We start from the raw sequence: 12,732 nt of genomic DNA, 5'->3' as shown, positions 1-12,732 counted from the left end.
ACACTAGCTACCTACCAGCCTTTCTCCCTACTACTCTACCCAGATAAATTAATGGAAACAATGACAAGCAAGCCCTTAGCTACCAGTCCACCTCAACAACAACCACCTACTTGTCACCACTCGCTTGGGATTCAGGCCCAACTACAGAACAGAGTCTCCCCTCATCGATGCCACAGATGACATTAAGATGACCATAGACAGAGGATACACTGGGGCCCTCATCCTACTGGACCTTTCTACAGCCTTCAACACCATCTTCCAGTACATCCTTATCCAATGATTGCATGAAACCAGCACCCAAGGACCTGCACTTCTCTGGATTTGTACCTTCTGGACAGGCTTCACCCAGTCATTCAGCCTGGCCTCCTTCATTTCAGATGCCACCAATCTCATCTGCGGAGTTCCACAAGGATCCTCACTCAGTGCCAACCTGTTCAAGGCTCCATGACATCTTTCACCAGCATCAACTTTGTCAAGAAAATCAACATCATATCCTATACTGATGACACCCAGTTCAAACTCTCCCTCTCTGATAAGATGCCAAATACCCAGACCAATTTCTCAGCCTGCAGGACCATGTCACAACCATGATTTGTAAGCTCACCAAACCCATTCATAAAAGCTCATTTGTGTCTTATGGGCACAAGGCCCCTTCCCAGAGTAATCATAATTGGACCTTGAAAGGGAGGGCATGGGGTAGTAGGTTTATGGTTCTCAACACCAGGGGCCATATGTAGGTGGGCTAATACCGGTCGGTAATGGCCGAAAATCGGTAAATTTTCCGTTACCGACCGGTATTTAGCCCTTTGAGATGTAGGAGGCTGGATTGAAGGATTCGGTAATTTACCGATTCGGTATTTTAAGAAATCGGTAAAATGCCGAATCGGTAAATTACCGAATCCTTAAATCCTATGTAGGGAGCACTCAAGTGAGTGCATTTTTGGTTTAAGGATTCGTTATTTACCACCAACTACAAGTTGATGGTAAATAACGAATACCTTTTCAAAAGCAATTTTGTGCTTTTTTAAAAGTGCCTTGTGGCAGACATACATTCCCTTAGGGCATGTATGTGCGCCACATGTGCACACATGCACGATTCAGGGGTGCAACAGGGTGTCAATGTGACACCCTGCCACCCTTGAATATGCTCCCCTTATTACCGATTCGGTATTTACCGAATCGGTAATAATGAATGGCTTCCCATTTATTCCTATGGGCCTCCAGGCCCATAGGAATGAATGGGAAGGGGATTCCTTATTACCGAATCGGTATTACCGATTCGGTAATAACGAATATTACCGATTCGGTATTTTTTACCGAATTTTTAGCTACATATGAAATACCGATTCCTAAATACCGAATCGGTAAAATTCGGTATTTAGGAATCGGTATTTCATATTTACCTGCATCAGGCCCCAGATGTCTTCATGAGGCTGAATTAGAGTGCTAGCTATCAGGAAAGTATTTAAAGTGAGCTGCGGGTAAACCTCAAAACAACACTATGATACTGTAAGATACCAGATTGTGAATGGGGAAAAGTACAGAAATGGTTGCACAAGATTTGAAAATCTTAGCAACCATCTTGGATCACTGGCCTATAAATACCATGCCTTGAAAGCCACACTGCTAGTTAACGGTGCACCTGTCAAGTCAAGAGTTACTTCGGAAACATGCACGTACCTGATTCTTCAGCAAAGTCATTGCAGTGGGAGAAATCCTTGAACGCTTCCTGCTGTGCAAATCCTGAAAGATAAGAGAGAAGAATTCAAGGTAAGCAACATTTTCTTCCCAAACTGTAAAGAATAACATGACCATCAACACATTTTAAAGTCAAACGTCTTTTATAAAAACAATTTCAGCAGATAATCTGCTGATACAGCAAATTGAATGTGTTTGAAAGGCAAAGAAACTTTGAGGATAAGATTAATCAAGACAATTAATCTCAAATCTAAAAACTCAGCATGTACTCAAAAGTACTGCGAGGTAAAGGTAGAGTAAGAAATTCAATGTTTGAGAAGAAAGAACATTCCTCTCAAGCAAGTAGAGTCACAACATCAAGGCAACGTTCTCTTTCAAACACAAAAGACTAAAAAGAGAGCGTGTGAGACCTAGAGTGCAGAAGAACTGAACAATTCTAAGAAATGTTGGACACTTAGAAATAGGTCTCGCAGTGCCTGGAGTGGTTTAAAGGTGTATGCTTGATGTTTGTATTCCTTGAGAAATAAATCTTGGGTATAATCTTTTTCAGCTTTTCAAGATAGCCACAGCATTCAGAAAGTTCACGTATGCTGTCTAGATAGAGGCGCTTGGCCTGTATGAATCAACACCTCAAGCAATTTTTGTTCTTCCAATTTCCTTCTTCCCTTCAGTTTTCCCCTTGAGCGAATGGCTATGTTAATTCTCTTTGTGGAAAATAGTAGGGCATTGGGGACATGGCAAAGTGTATCACTCCTTTGGGGTCAGACTAACGTTAGTCAAAGATTCAGTGTTGTAAGTTGAATATGAAAGGTTATTGTCATGGCAGGCTAGATTCACCAGATAGATGAAAACCAGTGGCCTCAACACAGACAAGACGATGTAATAATCTCTCAGCAAAGATACTTTGCACTGGGACTCCACCTGATGGCCTGCTGAACTCAGACCCACACCCCTCCCAGCAACCCATGCCAAGAACCTCAGAATAGTAATCAAAAACAAACTCACCATGACCAGCCAGTCTCCATCTTCTGCGTCCACAAGCCCTTCAGAAGCTCTCCCCGGTGAGGGGAACTGGGGCTGCGAGTAGCGTACACAGCATATCGTGGTGTTTTACTCGTCATTGTGTTTTTCTATTGAGCATTTGGAACGCTTTTAAAATTGATTACTTTGTACTACATTGATCCGCTTTTTCTGGGGGGCTTCAAAAAGTTAAGGGGAATTATTTTAGGGAGGCACTCTGACACCTTGACACTTGCAGCAGGCTTTGACCGCCCACATTTGGCACAACCGCTTTTACCGACTCTCGGCGGCGGTGGGCGCCATCTTGAGTCAGGCGGGGACAGCGCTCTAGTCGCGCCGTCCTCCCGCCCATCTGACTACTTAAGTGATCTTTCCCGCGCGCTCCGCGCCCTTCAGAAGCTCTCCCCGGTGAGGGGAACTGGGGCTGCGAGCAGCGTACACAGCATATCGTGGTGTTTTACTCGTCATTGTGTTTTTCTATTGAGCATTTGGAACGCTTTTAAAATTGATTACTTTGTACTACATTGATCCGCTTTTTCTGGGGGGCTTCAAAAAGTTAAGGGGAATTATTTTAGGGAGGCACTCTGACACCTTGACACTTGCAGCAGGCTTTGACCGCCCACATTTGGCACAACCGCTTTTACCGACTCTCGGCGGCGGTGGGCGCCATCTTGAGTCAGGCGGGGACAGCGCTCTAGTCGCGCCGTCCTCCCGCCCATCTGACTACTTAAGTGATCTTTCCCGCGCGCTCCGCGCCCTTCAGAAGCTCTCCCCGGTGAGGGGAACTGGGGCTGCGAGCAGCGTACACAGCATATCGTGGTGTTTTACTCGTCATTGTGTTTTTCTATTGAGCATTTGGAACGCTTTTAAAATTGATTACTTTGTACTACATTGATCCGCTTTTTCTGGGGGGCTTCAAAAAGTTAAGGGGAATTATTTTAGGGAGGCACTCTGACACCTTGACACTTGCAGCAGGCTTTGACCGCCCACATTTGGCACAACCGCTTTTACCGACTCTCGGCGGCGGTGGGCGCCATCTTGAGTCAGGCGGGGACAGCGCTCTAGTCGCGCCGTCCTCCCGCCCATCTGACTACTTAAGTGATCTTTCCCGCGCGCTCCGCGCCCTTCAGAAGCTCTCCCCGGTGAGGGGAACTGGGGCTGCGAGCAGCGTACACAGCATATCGTGGTGTTTTACTCGTCATTGTGTTTTTCTATTGAGCATTTGGAACGCTTTTAAAATTGATTACTTTGTACTACATTGATCCGCTTTTTCTGGGGGGCTTCAAAAAGTTAAGGGGAATTATTTTAGGGAGGCACTCTGACACCTTGACACTTGCAGCAGGCTTTGACCGCCCACATTTGGCACAACCGCTTTTACCGACTCTCGGCGGCGGTGGGCGCCATCTTGAGTCAGGCGGGGACAGCGCTCTAGTCGCGCCGTCCTCCCGCCCTTTTCTCTTTCTATAACATGTGCATGCCGGCCAGACGGCGCAGCGGGCTGGCGCAGCGGGCGCGCCGGACGCGCGCCGAAGCCGCGCCTAAGCCAAGCCCGTCTGCGCCCGTCCGCGACCGGACTGCGCCGGGCGCAGGGCATGCTGCCCAACTAGCCCCTAAAATCAGGTACGACAGCCGAAATGTACTCGCCCTACGTCCTAAAACAGTCAATTACTGCGCTGATTGCCCCCCTATTGATCCCCTCTCCAGCCCCTTCTTATGTTCACATTGCAAATGGGTACCCCCCCTCTTAACCTCGGAAGTACTTGACTCCCCTTCCCCTTTAAAGACTAATCCCACTTACTTTAAGGGAGGTCTTATTAATGCTAGATCCCTAGCCTGTCACAGCCAAGACATACTTGATTTAATAACAGGACATGATTTAGATGCTCTTCTTATTACCGAAACTTGGCTCAATGACTCGTCAAATCCCGACCTGGCTACTGCCCTTCCCCCTAATTTCACAATTTTTAGGCGGGACAGACCACTTGGGCGTGGCGGTGGGGTAGCTTTAGCTATTAAAAAAACCTTCCCCTGCCATATATTTGATCTAGGCCACCTCAAAGAAAGTGAGGGCATAGGCTTTTCAATTAAAATTAATGCCGCGACCTCCTTTTCAGGGGGACTCATATACCGCCCTCCTGGGAATGCCACCCCTTTTCTTGAGTCACTAGATGAGGTCTTGGGAGCACTTACACTGCACTATCCCAATTTTACCTTATTAGGAGATATGAATTTGCATTTAGAGTCTTGTATAGACCCCCATGCCATTTCTTTCCAACATTCATTAAATATCTTTGGATTGTCCCAACTTGTCACTGCGGCCACTCATATCGCGGGTCATACCCTTGACGGTATTTGCTCTAATCTTACAACTCTGACCACGTCCCTCCCGATACCTCAAATTTGGACTGACCATTCTTTCATTCCTTTTAATATCAAGACACAAGCCCCCACCTTGCCTAACAAGAAACGCCCCCCCTCCTTTATAGTGAATTGGAGGAAAGTGTCGCAACATATTAAATTGGCCTCTCAACCCCCACCTAAACCCCCGATACTAACTGGAGACGTAACTGCCGACTCCCATAATTTCCATGTTTGGATTGACCAAATTGTTTTGGAGAATTCCGCACCCAAAAATCAACATGGGAATCAACATAAAAGAAAACCTAACGCACCTTGGTTTACCCAGGCCCTATCCGATAGCCATCTTCTCTGTCGTAGACTAGAAAGAAAATGGAGAAAAACGTACGATGAGGCTGCAAGGGCGCTTTATGTCCAACAAAGGAAATCATACCTCTCTAACATAAAAAAGGCAAAAAAGGAATATTTCACGAAAGCCATAAATGATGCCCATCAAAAACAAAAAACTATCTTCACTATAGTTAAGTCCTTCACCCATCCCAAAACTCTTGCGCCGGAAATTCCTCCATCGGCAACCTTGTGCAATCAAATCGCTGACTTTTTCGTAGAGAAAATTGTTAATATTCAGAAAGACTTCCCTCCTTCCTTGACCACCTCTTGCAAGGTTACAGACAACCACGGTCTGCTCTCTAGTTTCAAACCTGTTTCCATTCAACAAACACGTAAGGCAATTTTGGCATGTAAATCAGGAGCCCCCACTGACTCCTGTCCACCTAGCATCCTGCACCATTTGATTGATACAGTGAATCCCTATATTAACACCATCATAAATGAATCTCTCGACTCCGGGATGGTGCCCAATGACTGGAAGAAGGGTATTGTGAAGCCTCTGATGAAGAAGCCAAACAAATCCCCCACTGATCTTACCAATATGCGCCCCATCTCATTACTACCTGTCCTTGGTAAAATCACGGAACAGCTGGTATATGAAGAGTTGAAAACCTTTGTAGAGACTGGTAACATCCTGCATCCGCAGCAGTCGGGATTTCGAGCTGGTCACTCCACAGAAACAGCTCTGATCGAACTAGCTGATTCTATCAAGTTCCTGCAGGATGAGGGCAGGCAGGCCATCCTCATCCTGCTTGACCTAACAGCAGCGTTCGACACTATCTCGCATGTCATCCTGATCAACAGACTGCGAGAGATCGGCGTGACAGACACAGCTTTGGCATGGGTTAAATCTTTCCTATCTAATAGGTCCCAAACTGTGTCCTTGGGTCCCTATCTATCCAGCGAGAAACCCATAACATCAGGAGTGCCCCAGGGGTCCATATTAAGTCCCCTCTTTTTTAATATCTATATGGCCCCCCTCCTCGCTGTGATAGAATCCCATGGGATCCTCGTCACGTCATACGCTGACGACACACAACTTGTCGTTACGATCGATAAAAAGTGTACGAGCGCAGATCTGCGTTTCCAAAATTGTCTTTCCGATGTCTTCCAGTGGCTTAACAACAATCATCTAAGATGCAATAGTGCCAAGACCGAAATCATACTGCTGAGCAAAGATATATCCTTCTGCCCGAAGGACTGGTGGCCCACAGGATCTGAGGCTCCACCAAGCGCTGTACATTCAGCGCGGAACCTGGGCGTGCAATTCGATTCATTCCTCTCTTTCGATGACCACGTCAGGATCACTGCTGGCCGCTGTTTTGGACTCATTAAGTCTTTGAAAAAATTCTTTGACTTCCTCCCCATTGCAGCCCGAAAATCAGTCGCGGTAGCTCTAATACTCTCCCGACTTGATTATTGTAATGGTTTAATGGCGGGAGTAAAAAAGTCCACCCTTAAAAAGCTGCAGAGCACACAACATGCAGCCGCCAGATTGGTGTTGGGACTTCCTAGAAGGTCATCAGCTTCAACGGCGTTGAACACTCTCCATTGGCTACCGTTACACAAAAGGATTCTTTTTAAACTTCTCCTTACTGTTTTTAAAACTATGAAAAACTCAGGGCCCCATTACTTTGCAAAGCGCTTCATACGCTACAATCCTTCGCGAAATCTGAGATCATCTTGTACAAATCTTATTACCATTCCAAGATTCAAATACAAAACCAGGGGTGGGAGGACCTTTACCGTCCTGGCAGCTAGGGCATGGAACAATCTACCTGTCAATCTTAGATTCACCGACAAGGAGAGCACCTTTAGAAAACTCCTAAAGACCTGGGTTTACCAACAATCAGATACCTCTGTATTGGCAGCTATCTAGCTTTAGTCTCCTCACCACGTACCATCTCTTATGTACCCGCTGCTTGCTAACTTAGCGCCAAGATGCTCCTTCCGGAGCGTATGTCTGCGCTCTACAAATACCCCAAAAATATCAAAAATATCAAATATCAAATATGCTCAAGAAGATCTTAAAATGGCACCCAAACAACACTCCCAGAAAAGTCACCCTATCCCTTATCACCAGCAAGCTGGACTTTTGCAACTCACTACCTGCTGGAATCAATGCTCCACTGAGCAGAAGACTTTAGACTTATCAAAACACAGCAGTCAGGTTCACCCACTTTCTCCCACCCTGCTTCACATCACCCCACACCTCAAAGAGCTCTACTTGCTCCCAATCCACAAACGATCACTCTTTAAACTAGTCGCACACACATACAAAGCCTTACACAACATTGACCCCAACAACCCCCAACATATGCCAATACTTCCACAAACCTACCAGACACCTCAGCTCACCCTGACTCCTACTCACAGACACCACCTGAATACTTAAAATCAGATTTGACAATCATTCCTTATCCTACCTCACTCTCAAAGCCTGTAACTACCTGCCCATGTACATTAGTGCTGCCCTTCAGTTGTTGATTTCTGCTTCCACGCCAAGATACCCTCCCGGGTTACATGTGCTCTATATAAATATACACAACATAACTAGCCCTTACACCTAGCCTCAAAAGGGTTTTAGGTCCAGCAAGTTAAAGAAAACCACTACAGGATACAGCAAAATAAAGAGTTTTATTGGTAACTACAAGTCATAGAACTATAAGCCTGGAAACCTCTAAAGCTACCCCCAAAAGAATATTCTCAAATTCAGAAAGGAGATAAAGATATATTGTTTTGTGATGATGTCTATTAAATATAAAATTATGTAATATATACATCCAGATCAAGTTAATATGACACCAAATTGAAGTTATCCTTGCATACTAATCACACAATTATGACTTTTTCTGAACCATGAGGCTTTCTCATGGTACTGTACAGGTATAGAAAACCCTTAATAAATAAAGTAACGTAAGATACTTTATAGTATAAACTTTTTATTAAATGCCTAAAGATGATGACGTTGGGCAGTGCAAAGCAGTATTTTTGAGGAAGAGCTTTATATTGCTAATCAATAAGTCATAGATCATGGTAGCTATGTATACAAAAGCAAGGTGATTTCCCTCAATATGATTATTCCAACCAAAAACTGTTAAACACATTTCCCTCTGTGTAACACTGTGGTATAATAAAGGAAAGACAACCCTTCTGGTCTGCTCTGAGTTTATCACAAATTAAACCAGATTAAATTCAACAGTGAGCTTACTTTGAGTGGTAAAAGCAGTGATTTCTTGATTCTGCCATAGTAAAATGATAGTATAATAATTTATTTGGTACATCACACCTACCTTTCTAACCTGTTACAATGTAAGAGAAGGCCAAACAACGATATTACGTGAAGTGGGACTTATGACATATGCCACATTCTAAGTGTCATATACCAAGGGAATGTAGTAGTCTGCAACTTTTCCCTTTACTTATTCCCTATACTTTACCAAAGTGAGATCTCTATCCTGACTGCAGATTCTCCCACTTGTAAAGTACAGAGAAAAGTAAAAATGTTTACTAAACCTGAAAACAAAATTGTAAAAATATTTTTGTGTTATCTATTATTTTAAATATTTTCATATCATTATTTTAAAAGTGAAAATGTTAAAGCACTAATAATTTAATTTTGAATTACAAATTGGATTAATTTAAATACATTAAATCAAATTAAAATTATTTTTCTGAAGTTTAAATTAAAAAATGTTTATTATGCAATAATAATTACTAACAGCGGTGTATAGAACTAATTAAATGGTAATTTAAGTATATAGTATAATAGTAGTATAAATGTATTCTTAAGTTAGTTTTTAATTAAAAAAAGATTGTTATATTTTATAATTATATAATAAATAAGTATAATTTTTATAACTTTTACATAAAATTATAATCATTTATATTTTTAACTATTTAAAATAATGTAAATTAATGTTGCATTATTTCCTATGGTGTTTTAAATTAAGTCCATTCCTCCATTGATTTCTATGGGAGTGTGTTGCACTACTTCCTGTGGTTGGTCATGTGTGGTGCTGGTCTTACTTCAGCTCTGAGATGGATTAATTTATTACAGTTTTCGAGTCCGTTTTGACTGTGGTAATTTTACAAGGGCAGTTTGTAAACAGCAATAGTGAAGTTGCTCTTTTGAGCTTGGGTGCATGTCCATCCTTAAAACCTGCCCTAACCCTCCATTAATACCTCCTTACTCCTTCCTAAACCTCTCCCCTTTAGTACAAAGGGCCTGATTTAGATCTTGGGAGATGGATTACTCCGTCACAACGGTGACGGATATCCTGTCTACCAAAATATATATCTCAGTATATCCTACGGGATTTATATTTCGGTGGAAACGATATCTGTCTCCGTTGTGATGGAGTAACCCATCCACCAAGATCTAAATAAGGCCCTAAGTATTCCCCATTTTCCAAACACTCTCTTTTGTCTCTCTCACATTTAGCACTAAAATTATACTTACATCTGCAGAGACTCCAAAGTCCGGGAGAAGATCTCAGCACAGAAAATGATAGGGGAGGCAGAGACAGAAACTCCACAGGTAGGTTTGTGAATAGAATTCTGTAGAACGTGTGTAGTACTATTGTACAACTAAAAACATACTACAAAATGCAGTGGGTAATGCCTAAAGTTATTGGAGAGACATTTTCATCCAAGATCACTTTATCACTCAATCAGAGATCTATCAGAAGGGAAGGCCTGTAGCATTGCATGATCTCTTTGTGCCTCGCACTGTCTACATTTATGATTACATCACACAACAATGAAGGATCAAAGTGGTAGTATACAAAGAATGCAAACTTCATGTGGTACTGTGCTGGCAGTCGTTGTTCACTTTCAGTGAATATTTTATGCCAATTCCACACCCAAACACATTGACCAAGTAAACTTCGAAAATGTTCATTGGTGCTTGTGCATGAAACACGGAACCCTGGCAAAGTGCAACCATAAGTTAATTAACAGATTTAAGCTCACTGAAAAGTCTGTACTGTCTTTACTAAAATGCACAATAAATCAGTTCAAGCTGTTTGACATTAAACTATTTTGAAGCATGGAAGGCTATGGAAGAGATGGGTAAACATGTGAGGTTTGCAGTAAACCTTGAGATTCTGTTTTGCAAACAAATACCTCACCTAGGGCCTCATGTAGGTAAATAAATTTTACCGGTTCTTAAATACCGAGCCGTACCGAATCGGTAAATTAGAATCGGTAAGTTATATGTAGGTAAAAATTCGGTAACAGTTACCGATTCGGTAACATTCGGTAAATACGAATCGGAATTCACCGATTCGGTAAATACCGAGGTGATAATTACCGAATCGGAAAATACCGAGGTGGTATCTACCGAATCGGAAAATACCGAGGTGGTATCTACCGAATCGGAAAATACCGAATCGGTACGTACGGATTCGGTAAATAACATCACATGACTTGACGAAACAGCTAATCCTGTGCAACGACAGCCCACCCAACCAGGAACTGCCCACACCCAGGCAGGTGGACACAATTACCCGAAGTGGCCACACCCAGGCAGGTGTACATAATTAGCCGACCCTGGAGAGGCTCGGAGTGCAGAGGAGAGGCAGGGAGCAGTTGCATGTGCGAGCGGGAAACGAACAGCATGTCCAGCCAGAGAACACAGAAAGACGGAGGGGAAAGGAGGAGGAAGCTCAAATTCAGCCCCAAGGAACTCCAGGTGCTGGTGGAGGAGGTGGTGAAGCAGCACCAGAAGCTGTTTGGGAGGCAATCCCTGCAAGTGCCTGAGGCCGAAAAGCGCAACATATGGCTGGCCATCCAGGCGCAGGTCAATGCTGTGGGAGTGACCCACAGGGAAATTGAGGTCCTCAAAAAGCGCTGGTATGACCTGAGGATTGTGACCAAGAGGAAGATGGGCGACATCCAGAAGGAGGCCAGCCAGACCGGAGGTGGAACCAACAGGGCACCTGCCCTCACCGAACTGGAGGAGCTGGTGGCGGCCACAATCGAGCAAGAGAGCGTCGTGGGTCTTGGGAACGCCGACAGCTCTGCCAGAGCCGCAACACAGCAAGGTAAGACGAAAGCACAGCAATGTAGCCGCCCCTACCCCTATCCCACATCCCCCATTGTGAAACGAGAATCACACTGCAGTCCACACGTGTCAGTGCAGACAGGCAATGCATTCCGGGAGATGTAGTCAGGGCAACACTAACCATGACGTAAATGTCACAGGGCAACAAGGCATGTCACGCACTCGAGGCACAAGGAGACAGAGGACAGATTGGAATGTGAAATGATTTATTGTGACGCTTGCAATGCAGCCCTTCGGGGACACTGAGCCAATGTTGTTTTTCTGTCCACAGATGTGACATCATGCAGTACAGGGCATGCTGCAGGGGAGACGGCACACCGGCCACAAAAATCACCTCTAGCCAGCACGAGTTCAGACCAGGGAGCAGGCCCACTTGCAGCCGCACCACCTACGCAGCCAGCCTCGCCGCACACAGAGCCAGCATCACCTCACCGAGAGCCAGCATCACCACCACCAGAGCCAGCATCGCCACTCATGTTCGATTCACCGGCCACATCTCCGCTTGCAGGTGTGAGAATGAGGAGGCGTCCAGCAGCCAGGCTACGAGCCTTAGACACCTCGTCAGACGACAGCATGGGCCCAGAAGACCGCACCGGGCCCCAGGAAGGGAGCCATCCCACTGTGCCCCACACCTCACAGGCAGCACAGACGGGAGCAAGAGGGCGCCGCAGGTCGCGTGTCCAGAGTCCACCAGCACCCACTGACGGCCATGGTGTCTTCTTGGGGCTCGAGGGCCAAATGTTGAAGCAACAGCGCCTGCAATCAAAGGCAGTAATGTCCGTCCAGAGGCACATGCGGGTGATGAGGACAAGCTTAGTCAACATGGACACAAACATTGGCGGCATGGCTGCGGGCATTCGGGACATGTCCCAGTCAATCCAGCAGTTGTGCAGCAAATTAGATGCTGACATCGAAGCACGGCGCCGGGAACGCCAGAGAAGGGACACTACCAGCAGGGCACTCAACCGTCTGGCAACTGCGACTTCCCTACTTTGCCGGCGCTCTGTGACGATGCAGGAGGGCCTAACACAGTGCTGCAGCGACCTGTCACGGGGGATGGTGCAGGTGACAAGTGCACTAGGGGTGCTATTGACTAGTCAGGCGTCGACAACTGCTGCAGGGGATGCTGCGGAGAGCATCGACACCAGCAGCAGCATCACACCCCCCGTCCCAGAAGCACGCAGGAGCAGCAGGCGGCT

The sequence above is a fragment of the Triturus cristatus genome, chromosome 5_1, assembly GCF_964204655.1.
Source record: "Triturus cristatus chromosome 5_1, aTriCri1.1, whole genome shotgun sequence".
Classification (NCBI taxonomy): Eukaryota; Metazoa; Chordata; class Amphibia; order Caudata; family Salamandridae; genus Triturus; species Triturus cristatus.
Note: the sequence above shows the minus strand (reverse complement) of the source record.